This window comes from Apus apus, chromosome 10 (genome assembly GCF_020740795.1).
Source record: "Apus apus isolate bApuApu2 chromosome 10, bApuApu2.pri.cur, whole genome shotgun sequence".
NCBI classification, from domain to species: Eukaryota; Metazoa; Chordata; class Aves; order Apodiformes; family Apodidae; genus Apus; species Apus apus.
Window position 1 is genome coordinate 16,679,865 of NC_067291.1, and position 18,592 is coordinate 16,698,456.

At 41.1% G+C, this 18,592-nt stretch overlaps 1 long non-coding RNA gene across 7 annotated transcripts in view; it reads right to left on the bottom strand.

The window, feature by feature from the left end:
- The window catches only part of LOC127388938 (uncharacterized), a 31,694-nt gene that overhangs the window by 11,669 nt on the left and 1,433 nt on the right, over nt 1-18,592 (bottom strand). For 4 of the 7 annotated variants that reach the window (XR_007890490.1, XR_007890491.1, XR_007890489.1 and 1 more), the window contains exons 3-4: nt 11,441-11,484; nt 2,638-2,822 (exon numbers count right to left, since the gene is read on the bottom strand). This is a non-coding gene — a long non-coding RNA (uncharacterized LOC127388938). Of the gene's footprint in view, nt 1-25; nt 1,861-2,637; nt 2,823-11,440; nt 11,485-18,592 lie in introns of those variants that run through there. The other 3 variants (XR_007890492.1, XR_007890494.1, XR_007890495.1) reach the window with 3 other exon arrangements.

The following is an 18,592-nucleotide window of genomic DNA, read 5'->3' on the forward strand; positions in this document are numbered from 1 at the left end:
GTCACAGGTTTTCATAGATTCTTACCTTAAATTAAACAGATGGAGATATATCTTGCTTCTTCCTGTTCAGCTCTGATATTGGAATCATTACGGGAGTGGTGGATATGATATTTAGAGGTGAACAAGGCACCAATTGACAAAGAGATGCAACATAGCTCTAAAGACTAAGATAAGGAGAAGGCTTGATTTCCATTGCTATTATGTATAGCTATATAAAATTAGTTTTCAGGTCCTAGAAATTTTAAAATAACATGTCTAGTGTTAGAATAGAAGAGCATCAGGAAAAGTGAATTACAGGTTACAGGCTTCCAGTATTTGCAGCAAAAGAACTAGTATTATTGTAGTTACACCTATAGAGTACTCATTCACATTTATTAGGGGAAAAGGTGATAGAATCAGGACGTATGGAAAGAAAATCCTGCAGAAGGGAAGCCAAATAATTTAGCTGAGACAAAGAACTATGCTGGCTGCTCAACACCTTCTGTTTTCAGCACATGAGGTCACCTTCCATGTGCAGATCTGCCGTGTCCAGTGATTTAGGAGAAACCACTATAGTTCACTGGTATCTGGTACAAGTGGGAACAATCCACAGCCCACAAGAAGGCCTGGGTGCTTTTGTGTACCACTGAACATCTCCATAGTCTTTGCTAGGCGAGAACAGAAATCACCCAAATGATTCCTTGAGCTTGCTAGTCTGCAGACAAAAATCCTTTCCTACTACCAAAAAAAAAATATATATATTTAAAAAAAATCAAACCCAGGGTCTTGAACATTTGAAATAAGAATAAAATAAGAAATTATGGGGTTTTTTTCAAGGAAAATGCTAACCTCCATTTTGAATCACTAATTTGTGGTTGGGGCTAACTAGCTATTATTAATGTATAGGTACTCTCTGTTGTAAATCCACTGCGTTTCCTCCTGGATGTCATTACTGAAAGTAGGTGAATTGTTGCTTCAGTGGCAAAAGATTTACTTGCTTAATGCCTGGTATCATCAAAAAATTCAACAAATTCAGTCTGGCAATGACATCCTACTTGTCTAAGCTAATATACAGCTTTGCACTCTCCTTGTTTTTCTTCCCATTCAAACTTATGGCTCAGTGTTAATGTCTAACACTGACCAGCATTACAGCTGAGGTGAATGAAGTGATGAATGAATACACAGTTTACAAGGAGATAATTAGGAGTCTGGCTGAGTAGATGGCATTATTTAATGTATCATCATTATGTTTGTATTTTAAAAAGCATCTAAACAATATAATTTCTTGTATAACTCCATCCCTTCAGTGCTCTGACACCAGGGAGGAATTGTGCTGCGTGTTTTGAAAGAGGATTGTTCTATAAAAAATTATGGAACCACTTGGAGCTTAAATCATTGCTGTAGCAAGTTATCCCTACCTGAGAAAACTCCTGTATCAGGAGTAAAATTCCTTGTTTGTCTGTGTTGCAAGAAATAGGATGATATTTAATTATGGCAATTCAAACTCATCTCATTTCTCCAAGTGCAGACTATATTGATTTACAGTACTAATATAGAAAAGGTGGAATTAAAAAGCTGGTTTATTTAGAAACTTACTTATTCCTAAAATTGTCTGTTCAGCTCATTTTTAAATTTGATTTCTCATCCCAGGTGAATTACATTGCATTTCTGAATCTCAAGAACTACTTCTGCATGATAACAGCTGATGGAAGTACCAGCACAGTTTGGTCATTTTCGTTTTCAGACTTTTGTTTGTTGCTCTTTTGGACAATGGTGTTTGCAAAAGAGAGATTAAGAGCACCAGAGACAGAATAACAAACCAGGGTTAGTGTGTGAGACTTAATATTACTATAGGAGCCCAGTCTGTAAGATCTAGTGGCAAGTGAAGCCAGCTTTCAGGCAGAATCAATGTCTTGTTCTGAAAAAAAGAGTAAGAAAAATCCGTGCCAGTGTTTCAGCATGACAAATGAACTTGGGCAAGTTGAAGATAATCATGATTATTTAATATTCCACAGCTTTATAACTCGATACTCTGTGGACAAAAGATCAGAAGGCTGCTGAGTCCAAAGTTTTGAATCTTTGGGTCAATACGCTTCTCGTGTCTTCAACATTTAGTTTAATTTAGGAGGAAACAGTTCTGAGCTAAGATAAGATCTCGAACAAAATTGACGTGGACTCACAACATGGCCTAACATAACAATTTAATCTCTCCTGTGCTTCCCCTGAAAGAAGGCTTAATAACTGTGGTATGATTTCACCTGCTGCTTCTAACATTTACTCATTCTTTTTTTCTGAGCAAATTTGGATTATCAGATAGCAAGCAGCTTTGTTCATGGTAGACAAACTGGAATTCATTTAGGATTAATAACAATGGGTTCAATCCTGGATTCAATGGCAATCTTGATGAATGGAGTCTTTGGAAGACAAATATTTGTTTGTGTTAAAGATAAATCATTAATTCTCAACTTTCCTGGGTATCAGGTGATTGCAGCACCTATCACAAACTCTTTTCCTTGTGAATTCAGCCTCGGGCATAGGAACTGCAGGAGCTCCCAAGCCCTGTCACTGCAGGTACAAGCCATTTTGACCTTGTTATTTCAAAAGCTGAAGTTTTGCAGGGCATTATTTGGTGTAAGGAAAAACGTGTCTCTTACTCACAGTATTAGCTCAGGCCTTCTTGGTGATCTGATGCTGGGGAGTAAGGAGAGAGGTCAGTCCATGTCGCTGTGATCCTTCAGCAGTCACAGGTCGAGACGGGACTAATCAGATGGAGGAACCCGGGCTGGATCTGGATTTTGGCCCAATCCCCATCGTTGTCTTAGACGTGGGCATCTTCCAAATTCCTGTGGGAAATCCTGCATTATTTACTACTATCCCTGTCTCTTGGGAAGCAACCAGAGCCCACAGCACCACTGTGCCTGGCCAGGGAGCAGCTGGCTGAGCCAGCAGGCTGGGCTGCACTGCCCAAAACTGAGCACCCCCTGACCTCAGGAAAAATCAGCAGACTTCAGTAAATTTACCCTGCAGGCAATTTTACCCTGGAAAAAAAACATCACCCACATTACTAGAGTTTAGGACACCATCTTAGAGCTTTTCATATGCACTGGAAGCTTTTTTTTTTTTTTTCTCTTTTATTCTCCCACCCCCCTCTCTCCCCAGTAACATCCAGTTGCTTAATTCCATTTGAAATCACCCGGGGTAGGCACCTAAATACCTAAATAATCTTGTCCTTCATGCCTGTCAACATCTTGAGGCACCTAACCACCTTTTAGAGATGTGGTGTGAAAGCTTGTGAACGATGCAATCGAGGAGGGAAACAAAAGGCAAGTATCCCTATTTGCTGCCCAAGAATCCACAAAGAATGCTGCTTCAGCTCTGCTCTGATTTCTAATTAGATTATGAGTGATGTAGGACTCTGAAGCCAAGCTGGAGTTTGTGCTAGCACTTTGCATGTATGAATGACAAAGGGACACCACTTCCATATTGATTTAAGCAAGCCAGTGGAAGAATGTTTAAACATCAAGTGCTTGATGCCCCAGTTTGCCAGAGCACCTGGAAATATCAAATTAATTCCAGGTGTTCTGCCATTAAGACAGGCTTGCTGCTTTTACAGCCACACACACAAAATGTGGCTCCCAGTTCCACAAATAAAAACAGAGTGGTTTCTGCTCCTAATGCCTCGATAACTCTGACATATTGCAAGTTCTGGAAAGAATTTTAATCTACATAGTTTTTTAAATGGGGAGGGGAGCAAGGCAGGAGGAGGGATTTTAAATATGCTGCATACAATTTGTGATGGTCATCTCTAAAATGCAGCTCCATTATCCTTTTCCATTTGGAATGAATGAGGCTAATTAATTTCAGGCCATACTTGATGAGGTCAGCACCATACGAAGGGTGCGTGCTAGACATTGCTAATCTCTTTCAGCTGAGAGTGATGAATTAAAGATGAAGCATTCCTTTGCAGGCCTAATTTAGAATGTATATCAAAAACCTACAGCAAATAATACTATACCCTACAACAAAGGAAAACTTGTTCTCTCAGGCTCCCATGTAGGGTTGATTTTAAAGGCATTTTCATTTCACTTTGGAATTCCAGCTGTGGATGGGTGAAACAGTTCAGAAAATTCAAGCTTTCTCTCTTTCTATTGCTTTTATGGACAAAAGTGGGCGAGGGGGGGGGCTAAGGGGAGAGAGAAACTGGTCAGTGTTTGATCCTGTATATGCTGTGATTCTGACTGTACACTTGATATTTAGGAAAGCTGCCAGGGCCTTGTGCTCCCCAAGTACCTGTGACATGAAACCACCCTCCTTCCCTCCCATGACACATACCAACACTTTGCTGTGGGATTTTTTAAGCTGAAGGGGAAAGCTATTGAGTGCCCCATTTTGTTCAGCATCATCTCAGGGATGTTTTGTTGGAAGTTGCAGGCTTTTTCCTAGGAAGCAGGATGAGTCCACCAGTTCTGCTGGGTCACCCAGTGAGGACACACAAGCTTCAAAGCCAACAGAGCTGTATTTCTCCAGATGCTTTTGTAGGGGAAAAACACCTCCCTGTGCAAAAAGTTTCTGTTACATCTAGGAGCACAGGTGGCAAAATCTAATAGAAAAAGTCACTGCTGCGTTGGGAAGCACTACAAATTCCTGCAGAGCTCTCCAGCTTGCTGGACTCAGCACTCAGCCAGGCTTTGTCACCTTTCCCTTCAGCAAAGCCCCCCATTAAGTCCACAAGGGTTTCCCCCAAGGGAGGGAATGCAGGATTTGGCTCCACGGACAGCAAGAAATTCACCTCAATTATCATTTCAGCAAAACTGGGACTATGAAATCTTAATGCAGCCTCAGAAGGAGGCTGAAAACAATAGACCACCAGCTTCCCCACCACTTTGCTGTTTAATACCTGGCAGTTCCTTGAAATTCTTGACAGGTTGCTGAGCGAGTCGGAGTTCCCAACTGGTGGCCACAAGCGGCTGCTGTCTTTGTATCCCAGTAGTCCTCATTAGAACAAAGCTGCTTCGAATTAAACCCAATCTACATGCCGAATCAATCTTTCAACCCTTTGATTGCTTCTGAAAATATTTATATTTCTTAATAATGCGCATTTTGTCCCACAGCCTGTGATTAAACCCAGACAAGGTCCAGAGAAGCCTGAAGTATATGTGGAAGGGGTTATTTTGGACAGGAAAAGAGAGATAAAGGACACAGGTTTTTCCTATTGTGGAACCATTAGAGTGTATAAATCTAGCAATTGCAGTTGTATAAGCATCAGAGTGGGGTTGTAATAAATACAGATTGGAGTATTATAGTAACCAAATGGAGTTTATGGATTATGTTCACTAGTTCATATTTCTCAGCTACTACAATCTAACTAGCATCGTGCAGCACTCAGCTCTATTAATATTCCCTATTAATATTCTCTTTACATGTTTGTGGGGAAAAAAAAAAAGTTAGGCATCAACTTCTGCTCTGTGTAAAACAAACATGTTTAAAAATCATGCCCTTCAAACTAAAAAATAAACAGGGGCATGCTGTAAAGTGACTGTGTTAGAAGGGCATCGGCTGTGGCTGGCTGAAATCAGCTCCATTCTGCTTAAAGTTAATAACTTCCATCTGAGTGAGAATCTGGCCCTAATGGAGGGCATTTGCTGTGTGAAAATTAGGATGTAAAACTGAAGACAATAACTACTACTATCCCTTAGCCGGGTCAATTTTTAAGGTGGTAAATAATCAGCTTTGGCTGGAGATGAGAAACACACAAAGGCTTTGAAGTTGTGCTTTGTGGTAAATAGCATATTATTCCTTTCTCAAAAACGAGGATACACCACAGATGAGATGCATGGAGGTGAAGGGAAGGATACATTCCTTGGCTGAGAAGTAGCCCAGACAGGGCCTGATCCTCCAGAGTGGGAATTGCCCATCGATTAAGAAGGTGGCTGTGGTTGGGGACACAGATCAGATAAAGGCACTGTACCTGTCTCCCTTCCTAAACATAAATGACTGCCCTTGTCTATAATAAAAGGGAAAATTTGACTTCAGAAAACATGCCACGTTAAATCTCCTTGAATAAAGCAGCACAATGCCTGGCTGAGAGGGAAAGAAATCCTAGAAATTAGAGTCATATCCCTAAAATATATCATGCTTCTTTAAAATCATTGTCAGAATCAGCATCACATGGTAAATACAGCTAATATACTTTAGCGATGTGCTGGTAAATGTTTGTGATAGTTTTACTTGTGTCAGTTTCCCCTTTTATGAAAAAGGAAGTATTTTCAGTTAAAATGTTATTAATGGATTCTTCCATCACATATTTCATTATATTAAGCTGTAATGTCTTAAATGTGTTAAGGGAGTGGTATTATTATTATTTTACATATACCCGGAGTCTTGACAGCTATTTTGCATTAATATATGATTCAGATGCTCAGTCTTTGAGGAAGAGAGAAGTTGTGGGGTTTTTTATCATCACCAAAAACAGGAGGAAAGGAGCTATAAAAAAAAACCCTCACGAATAGGGATGGATCCAATATCTATTGACATACACATGAAAATCCATGTTGGATCAGGCCCCCAGCAGAACATTATATTGTATAACCAGTATTTTCTGAATATCTTTTATTGTTTGACAACCCTGATTTCACACTAAACTTGGAGTTCATTTCCAAACGGAAGCTTTTTGTATAGAAACTTTAAATCATATCCCTTCATGAACACACACATACCATGGAGGATATTGTCTTATTAAAGAGTTTAAGCCTAAAGGTGTATGCCTATTTTTAAAAGAAATTTTCTGATTGTAGATAACTGCTCAATTTGATTTAGTGTCCAATGATAGTGATGGGGTTGATAACTGAGCATTCATCGGTAATTCATCTTGTGCTAGTAGAAATTTACAGCAAAGCAGTGCTTTCCCAACACTGACAAGTCCTATTAATCTTCTTCAGACACATTTCAATAGGTGTCTCCATCTGTGCCCAACATCTAAACATTCTGGCATCACTAGGGACTTGGAGACACCTTCATTTCAGGTTACACTCATGAAAATGTGATACTAGATTGTACTCTATTTTTAACTTAATTCTCTCTTTTCATTCAATTAGCCTTTCTTGCCTGCATTTTTCTGCTCATGTGTAACATCCTTTTCCCAGGAAGAGCTTAAAAACGAGATTTAGTTACTTAAAGAGACAGAATCTGCCAGGACAGGAACAACGAAGAGCTTAATACATAAAAGCAGCAGCATCAAGCCCACACGTACAGTGCAGAGACCGAATCGACGGCCACAAAGCTCGCCCTCTGTAGCAATATCCACCTCCTGATGCCCCTCTTGCAGGCATTGTTCAGCTAGGACAAGCCTGAAACTAAACACCCCGCCTCCAGCCTCCCCAATTTTAAACCAGTTGCACAGTATTTGGGGGTTGAAATCCAGTACGTCCCAAGACATCTCTGTTTGTTCAGGCTGCACGGGGATCACCACCATACATCCCCACTTCTCTTTACGTGTGCGGCTAATGCATGAACAAACACAGCACAGTCAAATTACAGCAATAACATTTATGGGTGGATTATGTTCCAACTTCCTCACTTATTATTGAAAGCAAGTGTATTGCAAAGCACATGGAAGAGATATGGTGCAAATGCGGGCAAATTTCCACTCGGAACCAAATGTTGTTTTTTTCATTTTCAAAGCCGTGATGAGTTTGCTAGCAGACGCAGCACAGCTTTAAACTCACTCATTCAAAATGTGTGTTTGGGTTCTTTTTCCCTCTTTACTCCATCAACGTTGGCCCTTCAAAGAAGAGCAGACGCACACAGTTTGGGTTCAGGTGGCTCCTCCTGCTCTGAACTTTCTTCTGAAAAGAAGAGCCAGGAGCCGTGCGAACGCCCCGCGACTCAGGGACAATTTCAAACTTTGTTTCTGGCTTTATGAAGTTCTCTTGCAAGTCGTATTACAGATCCAAATGACCTTATTGTAGGTGGCAAGTTTAAATGTGCCATATTAATAACTTGTTATCCAAGACAAATTAAGTCCTTATGTGTCAAAACCACTCTGTTCTGGATTACCTACAAGACAAGTATTTATTGAATAAACGTTGGATCCAATTTCATTTTAATGTGACTGACTGTATGCTTCATTCCCTTAGAATGAGATAAAAACATTCAAACCTGTAACTGTGTTGCAACATTACACCTAACTTGTCTATTTCTATTATTGTCTTTTGTATGTGGAATATCAAAAGTGTTTGGGGGTTTTAAGAATATTATTATTATTATTATTATTATTATTATTATTATTATTATTATTATTATTATTATTATTATTATTATTATTATTATTATTATTAAGGAGAGAAAGAGAAAAAAAACTGGCATCCAGCCTAAAGAGAAATCATTGAAACAAATTAATCCTATGCCGTTTAAATTGACATGGTAATCCATCATCAGCAAAGGGAAACTCTGAAAGCAATCTAGAATCTGCAGTGTTCTTTCACTGGCCCTCAGGCACAAAGACAGATAGTAAAAGAGGAAGAGGGAAAAAAAAAAATCATAAATTTAGCAGTGCCTTAGCAAAGGGAAGGGCTAGAGAGAGCAGCTTCCACTTTTTCCTGCTTTCAGTTCAGAAAGCAACGCTGATTAACCTTCAGCCGTTGCCTACTAACGTTTACTTCTGTGTGTCAAACCATCTTCAGCTGCTGAGATATGAGTAATTTCAAATAGTGCAGACCCCCCATCCTATATAAACTCTCCCATTGAAAACTCTGCCAAACATCAACTTGGGCATTTCTGCTTACAGAGGGTCTTTTATTAGCTTAAACTTGATCGTTCCAAATGGACAATAAATTCTATCTTCACAGGCCTGGAGAAAAGAGCTGTGCTATCCTTGGGAGTTAAACAGCCAGGATTTTCATAGAGCTAGCATGAAAAAAAATAGAGGGGTTTATTTGGGTTTAGGTTTGGGTTGTTGTTTTTTTTTTGCCTCCTCAGCTCTCTCAGCAGGGCTGTCCACTATAACGTATGTTTCCCAAGGGTTTTTTCAATCTAGTTCTAAATATCTGAAGTGATGAGACTTTGTGCACCTTTAAAATTTTATTATACTTATGGTCAGAAGAAAACATAAACCTCTTGGGCCTTGAAAGCCCATTGCAATACAGCCATTATCCCTGTAATGTCAACAGAGCTACAAAATTCTCTAGAAATAAACCTTTTAAGAACAGCTTTCCCTGTCTCGTGTTTTCTTTTGAGGTCAGTGGTGCATCACTTTTTGGAAAAGGTTTTCCCTCTCTGCCCAGGTTTAGCAATCTGAAATAGAATGTATATTACTAAATGAATAGGTTTAATTTTAGACGCTGAAAAAATAAATAGAAGAAGAAAGCTAGGGCAGGAATAATACCTTCCAGTTAGAAACAGACATAGTAGAAAGAAAAAGTCAGAACTTCAGTGCCAGGGGCAAAGGGGTGAAAGGCTGGCTAATATGAACCATATCCAACATCTGCCCTATTTTAATTTAGCAGGGATAAAGTTTCTTCTTTTTTATTATTAAGAAAACTTTATGTGGCAGAGAAACCCGTGAGCAGTGTTATCAAAACTGTTTTATTGTCACACTGAAACTTAGAACTATTAAGAGTCGACAGAGCAAAGAGTTAAAAACTCCCCTTCTCTCTCCTTTTATACTCTGTGACAAGCCTGGGCTCGGGTCCTGCTGTCTGGGATGTCCTTTTCATGTCTTTATGAAGTACTGCAGTTGGGGCTGTAATATAAAGGGAGGTTAATTGTTCAGGATGGGACCAAATGATTGATTCTCCAGCTTAAAAAAAAATAAATAATAATAATACCAAATATATATATATATATATATATATATATATATATATATGAAGATTTAAAACAAAATACTGCTGTGGAGACATTTGTGGTAGCCACCCTCAGAGATGATGGTGGTGCACAGCAAGTGCAAGAAAGGGCTGAACTGGGGGGCAGCATGAGAAACAGCCCAAATTCCCAGGCTCGGAATGTGATCTTGCTCCACCTAGAAGTTTTCCACCTCCATAATGCAACTACTTCTATAAAATAACAAAGTATACTGAAACACGTGTGGGTAGCTCCAGGAGTAAAAGAGCAAATTGGTTTCTGACAAAAGAAGGATGAATACCTTTGGATAATCTAAAGTTAGAATTTGATTTGAAAGCATAACATTCCTCTAAGCATCAATATGCTTAGGATCCAAAATACGGTGATTTTATTACAGTTAATACTTAGATCAAAGCAAAACACTGTAGCTGGAAGGGACATTCTCTCTGGAAATAAAGTTCCATGTAATTATTTCCTATTAAAAACTAGAACTGGTCTTAGATTCGAAAATGTGTGCTTCCTTACATGTGATACAGTGCAAGCTTGTCAAGAGAGAGCAGCCGTGCCATTTTTCACTGTTTGCTGGTATCCCTGTGCTTTAAAGTTTTCAGTTTAGCTTTAACTCTTTGTGAAGAATTCACATCAGTCAAATACAGGGAATTGTTTTAGGTAATAATGACTGATTTCTTAAAAGCAGAAAATAAACTCTTATATAAACTAGCACCATTTTTAATAAAGTCTCAGAATGTAAGGAGGTGAAACATAAATAAAATGATGTGGCAATTGATAGGCAGTTGAAATTTAACATTAAATTCTAAACAAGTGTTTACTCTTGGGTAAAACCGCTCATTTTAATTCAATTCAGGACATGGAGTTTAAAATATGCACTCAAAATATTTCCAAGAAAGCTGCAACCTTTCAGAGGAGAGAGATAAGAATGTATTTTAATTATGAGGTTATAAATATGCAATTTTTTATTCTTTTTATACCATCCTTTAATGTGGTACAAAACATTGTTCAGATGCAGCTATATATCTGTCTGTCTGTCTCTATTCTAGTTCAGGGGGTTGTGTTTATTTTATTTTTTCTTTTTCCTAATAGTTCCATCTCCATTTGTATCATCTCTGAGGCAGGCCCTGGAAAAGCAGAATCTGTCTTTCTGTATTTATAAACCACTGCAGAATAAATAGGGAATGGTTCCTTTTTACAACTGCTGGGCTAGTATTATAAGTAGCAATATGAAATATTTAGACATAGTATTTCAGCTTTTCCGGCTGCTTCAGGTTCTGCTAATTATTTTTGACCTGTCACTCAGAAATTAAGAAAAAAAAAAACAAAACAAAAAACCCAAACTTTAAAGAGTTCATTAGGGCTGCAGAAAAGAAGAGTCAGATATCAGGCAGCAATTATAATTTTATTTCAACTTTTTTTTTTTTTTGCTGACTCCTCAGCTATACTATTTAGCAGGAGGATGGCTACAATATAATTCTATATTAAAAGCTTGTTAAATAGGGAAAGAACTGAGACGTTCAGCTGGGATGTTGTTTGCTAGCTCAATTAGTATCCAAAGAATTTGAAAGCACAATAAATGTATCTGAAGATCATATCTAAACATACTTACCAAAAAGTACTCCTCTCGGCAGTTCACATATTTCTGCCTTCTGACTGGGAGAAAAGAAAAAAAAAAAAAAAGAAAAGAAATGAAAGAAAGAAAAAATAAGAACAAAAAAGAAAGGTAAAAAAAAAAAAGCAGTTGGGATGTGTAGGTAAAGACTGGCGTATGGCAAGGTTTGTGTGAAATACAAAGAAACCTGTATTTCACTCAACAATTTCATTGCTTAAACATGTAGTTTGAAAGCATCTTGTCCTTAAGCATGTGGTTCAATAGTATTTTCTTCAAAGGAACAATTCAATGTGTTAAAAGATTTAAGAACAAAGAATGTGCTGCAAAATGCAAATTCTTACGGTGCTAGACTGTGTGTGCAATTATGTACGTAGACAGATAGATATAATTTGAGAGTTATTAACTTTCAACATCATTGATGTACCCTAAATCAATACAATGTAACTACCTATTAAAACATAAACCAGGTGTGTTAGCAGGCAAATACAGTCTGAGAAGCTTTTCTAGATTATTTTTTTTTTCAAGATTACTGCTCTGCTATGGACAAGAACCTCAAGAGATTGCTGCTGGTCTTAAAGATGGAGATTGCTTTGCTTTTTGCAATATCTGACATTTCTAGAATGTGTCGTTTCCTCCACGTTTGAGGAAAGAAATGAATGAATAAATGGATTAAAATAATAACAACAATAATAAAACCACAACACCTCTGAAATGGTGTAAGGGGAATGAATTGTCTCACAAATACCCGTACACTTATGCACGGATGAATGGGAAAAAGTTCCCTTTCCGTTTTCTCCTTTGGCTCAAGGGAAGGAAATGAAGGGAGCAGAAATGCTGAAGGTTATTTCTTAGCCTCCCCATCCCCGTCGGATCAACCCCTCTTGCAAATCCCTTTCTTCTGCCCTCCCTCCGTCCCCCAGAGACCCAGCCTAGCGCAGTTAACCTTGGAGCAGCGCCGGGGAGGGAAGGGTTAATGAAACCCAGCTCTTTACGACCTCCAGGGTCAGACTCTTCCTATCTGCAATCTAAGGAATTAGGTAAGGAGGTTATAAGATTATAGTGAAAGGAGTTATAGGCCCTCGTAGCCTCACACCTGAACATATTGGGCTAATCCACTGGGATTCTTAAAAATCGCTTCAGCTATGGAAAACTGTTAATTAGGCTGAGTCTATCCCGAGGTTTCCTGTTGCATTAGTGATCCAGCCAAGCTGCCTGCACTCTATAGGCTCACATGAAATGCTCTTCATATGCCTATGTACATCTATATATATAATGTTTTTCCCCCTTTCTCCACAACTAAAACCGGCATCTGCCACTGATTTCGGGAGAAAGCAAAGTTGGGTGAAATTCATCCCGAGAGTTGAACAAATTCATCCCCCGTCTCCTCGTCCCTGAGCCCTGGGTGCCCGGCAGGCTATTTGCAGCTGTTTCTAACTTCAGTGTTTGTTTACAGTAGCAAAATTAGCACTTGGAGGAGCAGTGAAAAGCTGTTTTCACATCAGTTTTACTCCTCGGTTCCTAGCTTTAGATGTCTTTCCTCCCTCCCAGCAATCAGCATCATTTAAAGTGCAGCTCAAACTTTCTCTCGTTGCTTTGACTGAGTTCTCTCCAGTCGCATCCTATTTTCTGCCAAAGAAAAAACACACAGAGGGGAGGTAGCGTTTGGAACACGGCCCAAATATCAATGATTCAAAGCAAAATATATGTATATAAAATAAATCCGAGCATCCCCCCTGAAGAAGGTATTTTAGTGTCGCTTGGCAGAGCCTTGCCCTGCTCCCAGCTTTCTGCCCTTTGGCGCTTAGACATCTGCTTGTCTCCAGCGGAGTTTTCTTTAATCGCCGAGGATTACTCCAGGGTTGTACCTGAGCCACGGCTGAATCGCTCCCTACGACCCACAACATCCTGGAGCAGCAGCTCCCCGACTTCAATACTTCAAGCACGGGCTGGTTTTAGCCATTTTGTCATTTGCAGAAACGCTGATTTTTTTTTTATTTTTTTTTTTATGTCATTTGTGGTCACCCCCGAATGGCAGTAATCTGTAGATTACATATTACGAGCCTTGTCATTACTTGGATAAAATGTGGTGGTTAAACGCTAAAATCCATTTTACTCACCACATTTCCTTGGGTGAGGGGGGAAGGGGGAAGCAGAGAGGAGGACAAACTTGTAGAAGGATTTAAACCCCTGTCATCCCAGCTGGATGTGCCCTCGCTTCTGCTGCTAGAGACCTCCCTGCCTCCTGGGCACCCAGGGCTGGAGAACCCTCAACTTCACCTCCAAGTCAAGCGCCCGTTTGCTCCAGCCCTCGCCTTCCCCTTAATCCTGGGTCTTTTGTCCCCATTTTCTTGGTGTCTCAGCATTGCTCTACAGAGCAGAGTTTTTCTCTGCCTCTCCTAGGTTTGCTCTGTAGGATTTCTAGGCTCCTACTCGCCTCCTCTCCCCCCGTGTTCCTCTTTCATGTGTGTCCCTGATCCCTCTCCAGCTGATGTGATTCTTTAGAAATGTGGGTCTTACCCCGTCCCTACCTTTGCCGGCTCTGATTAGGTATTATTTTTTCATTGGCTCTGCTACAATGGGTTCCTCCCTTTAATCTCTCGATATATTTTCCCCCTCCTGGTATAACCAAATCCATGAAATTCACAGCCTCTCTCTTTGACACGACTGGCTCGTCTAATCACTCCATATCGATTTCCCTAACTCTTTTCATCCAGCTGAAGACACATCTTAAAACACTCCAAGCCAGAGTGTGCTCTTTGCTTTATACACACTAATAAAATGATTTACCCTTCTCTCTCTGCTCTCCTCACAGGAGAAAATCGTTCAAGTCCCGGCTATTTGTATGTGATCAGTAAATATTTAGTGTGGCGACATCTTCAGCTCCTCTCCTGATCAATACGCAGCCCAACAGGAGGCGGACTATTGTCCGGGTAGTGACTTGCTGAGATCTCCTTCAGACTAAATTCTTTGCCCTCCATACCGCCTGGTATGATTTATCCTCGAAGGTAACCAGTCAAGAGAAATCGAGGCTTTAAAAACGTCCGTTTCTAACCTGTTTACTGTGACATTAAAGCACCTAAGCAAGGGATGGCTCATTCTTCCTCGTCTCCCATCTCCCTTTGATGGGCTAATGCTTCCCAAGAGCTGCTAGAAAATGAATATCAAACCGGCCAGCCGTCGAACGGTTGCTTTGCATCCTTGTACCCCTCTGTCCCCTCTTCCCCAGCCCCTCCAGCAAAAAAAAAAAAAACACCCCTCCTGTCTCTGTGGTGCAATGTCACGAAAAAGGGGTGATTCCCCACTCCCACTCTGCAGCACCCCTGGGCACTGGACCCTCTGCCTCGGCGGGTGGGTAAGGAAGTGCCCAAGGATGGAGGGTGCCCCAGCAACTTCCAGCCCACCCTCCTCCTCCTCTTCACCATATCCCGCAGCTCTGGTGCCCCAGGATCAGGCTGAGGCAGGGCTGGGGGCTGCTTGCTTTGTTGTTTGTTTGTCTGTGTAAGCGTTTGGTTTTAGTTTGGTTTGTTTGGGGTTTGCTGTTGTTGTTGTTTTGTTGCTGTTGCTTTTTGAACGACGTGAAATTTATGCAAAGAAGAAAAAAATAATAATGGAAATGGAGAAGAGCTTAAAGCCCAGCTCCTGTGGTTAACCATACACGAGAGCTTTCCCAGGGTGATAAAATGGACAGAAAGAGAAGTTCGTGTGTGTATGTGTGTGTTTTACCCTGATCTGTTATTTCACTCCTGGGAAAGCCTATGCCTCGAATAGGAAATCTTTCCACTGGTAATTACCCCAGGACCGTGTGCTGTGTGCCCGCTGATCCCCGGTGAGGTGTCTGTGCGAGACAGCTACGCCTCGTGTCCCTGTGTCTGCCTTTGATGCAGGGCTGGGTGCCTATACACAATAGATACACAGTTATATCTGTAATGTGTCTGCGTGCTTACTCACATCATCTGCTGCAGCCTACAGAAGTGCCCAGCTATTTATTTTCTTTCCCTGTGTGTGCATTTGCACACCAGCTATAGGTCGAAGGCGTTTATCTCTGTAAACGTGCAACCGGGCTGTGCAAATCCACGCCTGTGTGTTGCAGATGTGCGACTGGTCTTCAAATCTGAAACCAGCTACATCCACCTGTTAACTTTGTTTAGAATCCACTTGCACTAATGGCTTTTCGCTAACTTATTCAGCCCGTTACTCCAGTACAGGAGGCAATAGAGGGGAAAAATCCATATGAAACGTTCCTTCCAGCCTCTGTTCGAGAGGACACTTTACACACCTTGCCTAGACAGGGCTCCTATAGAGCGCTTATCTCTCGAATATATCTTTATACTAATGCATACTTAATTGGTCTGTCTTGACTGTCCATATAAAACAATTTAATTAGGGTGCTTTCTGCTTTGGAAAGAAAGGGGGGAAAAAAAAAATCTGCCCAGCATTTATTGTATTTAGCACCAATACAGGCAGAAAATGTTGCACAAGTTTTTGGTTGAAAGAGCACCTATGTGTCCATTGAAGGGCGTTGATCCGAAAAGACAGAGAGGACAAGTAAAATCGATTTGAAGCGACCCTCTCTGTCCCTTTCACACCATTCAGACACTCCATTCCTTCTAAGACAAAGACCCAGCGCCTTGGGAATGCTGGCAAGAGGGGAAAAAAAGAAGGGGGGGGGAAGGAAAAAAAAAAAGGGGGGGGGGGGGAGCTTCAATCCCCCCAAGCAAAAGGGAAAGAGCTCTGAAATTCCTTCATATTGCTGTTATTTACCCCCCAAGATATGTTCAACTCCAGGATTTTCTTCAATTCGGCATCTTAACACTGCTGCTGCAAGGAATGTCCCTGGAAGGGGAGGAGGTAATTATGGCTATTAGTGCTGCGAGCCCAGCCTCAACCTTGGTCACTCGCAGGCTTTTAGGGTTAAAATAGCCCTCACCTCTGACCCCTGCGGAACAAAGTTGTAGCTATCGCCACAAGTTGGGCCAAAGTTTTCAAATCCAGGGCTGAGCAACACCGGTGGGGGGAAACTTCTCCCTGGATTTATTTGTGGTTGGGATTGAAATAATCTTTAGTCTATTTAATTGCCTTTGCCTCCTCCTTTTGCCAAAGAATCCCTTTGGCAGAGGTGCGGGGGGGTCTCAAAATGCCCTGCTCCCATTACCTTTCCCACTGCTCTCTCTAGCTAGGTTTAATTTAGTAGATTGTTTCCGAGCATGAAAATGGTTATCATCAAAATGAACTGCTAGGTCATCCCTTCATCCACGGATCTCAAGAAGAAAAGGGGTTGGGGGAAGAGGGGGCTCCCCTCTTTTAGACTTTCCCCACTACGACCCGTTCAGCTTTATGGAAAAGGAGCGTTTGAGAAAGGGGAGAAGAGACGAAAAGCTTGACTTAATCTCCTGTGCTTTCTGTGCACCTTCACGATCATCCTCTACAAGGGGGGATTTTGGACTTGGGGGAGGGCACGAAGTGAGGAGAGGAGGGAGCCCGCAGATGCAAGTACCCCTCTGGCAATAATAAAAATTCATTCAAGTGGGCTATGTCTCCATCCTCCATGTACTGATTAGACTTAACAAGAGTGGAAACTTGTGTAGACCATATTTATGGTATTAACGAGCAGTTAAAAGATTTATCCTTCTTCTGATCAATATTGTTCGTACCCGAGCGCCCCCCCCCCCAGCCCCCCTGCCCCGGCCCTCCCCGAAGGCTGCAGTGACAATCGCCTTCATACTTTTTCATCACCGATCGAGGTGGCAAAACCCTTTTGTAATTTTCATTAGCCCAGTAAACATGCAATTAACATGCAGCACTGTGGTTAACTTAATTCCTGTTTTAAGGCAAGGACAAGCAAGAAATGGAAGAGCGTTTGTTCCATTTGTCAAGTATGACACACTTCTTACCCTAACAGTTTCTTAAAATAAAAGCTCGGTTCCCCACCACCACGACCACCACCCCTCTTTCCAGAAACCCCCCACACTGATACACACACACATACATAAAGGACCAGGAATCCATTAGTTGGAGAGTATTCTCCTGCCAAAGGCGGTATAATGTATTCCAAATTTTCCCAAGCCCTCACTGTACTGGGGTCCCGTACCCCCCCACCCTCTGGAGAAGGGGGCTGACGAGCTGATATTTCTCGTGGCTGAAAGATTCAGCCTCCTCCTCACCGTATATATATATTTTTTTTAATAAAATAAAACTAAACGTGCTTCTCATGTCTAAAAGTTGCCATGTTTGTGAAGGGGGTGGGGAAAAATGTCTCCAAGGGTTTCAATTAGCAACAAATGATTATTGCAACGGATTTTTGGTAATGAAAAAATGTGGAGTACCTCTTTCGAGCTGGGATCTCAGGGGCAGTGAAAGAGAGAGAGAGGGGGAGAGGGAGAGAAGGAGAGAGAGAGAGAAAGAGATTCCTGATTAGCTCGGATTCTTTCCCAACTTGCTTTAGCGTGTGCTTGCGTTCCCTGCCGACCCTACACAGGACACTATATATTTTTTCCCCTTCGGTGCATGTGTTGATAGTTCAGCCTGTAGTTGTTTGCGGTTGGCTTTTTTTTTTTTTTTCCTTTTCCCTTTTTTTTTTTTCCCCTGCCGAGGAGGGGGGAGGTGGGAAAGAAGCGGGGGGGGGGGGGGGGGGGGGCTGAAATCGGTCGCATCCATCCTACCCCCACAGTCATTAAGTTAGGAGATTTCCCTCTCTTATGTTTTTTTCTCCCCAATTGGAAGGGTGGGTTGTGAATATTTTATATTTTTTTCTTCCTTTTTTTTTTTTTAAGTCTCGCCTTTCCAGCTCCAAACAAGGTGTAGCGAGACGCTCTTCCTTCTAAGGAATGAAATGAGAGACAAGGATCACTCAAAGACATCTCCTACCTTGGGCTTGGGGATTTTTTCTTAAAGGCGAGGCGCACATTCCTAAGCAGCTATGTACAAAGCCCCCCCTGAAATCTTGTCTGTGTAAAGTTAGAGTGTGTTCAGGGTTTGGGGTTTTTTTTTCCTCTCTCCCAAGGCTGATCGCTAATAATACATCGAAAGCACTTCCCTTTAGGTTGTGGGAAATCTATTCCCTTCACCTTGCCTCCTTTTTTTTTTTTTCCCCCCTGAAGGCTGTAACTTTTTTTTTTTTTTTTTATCAGTTTGCACAATCGCTTAGATAAA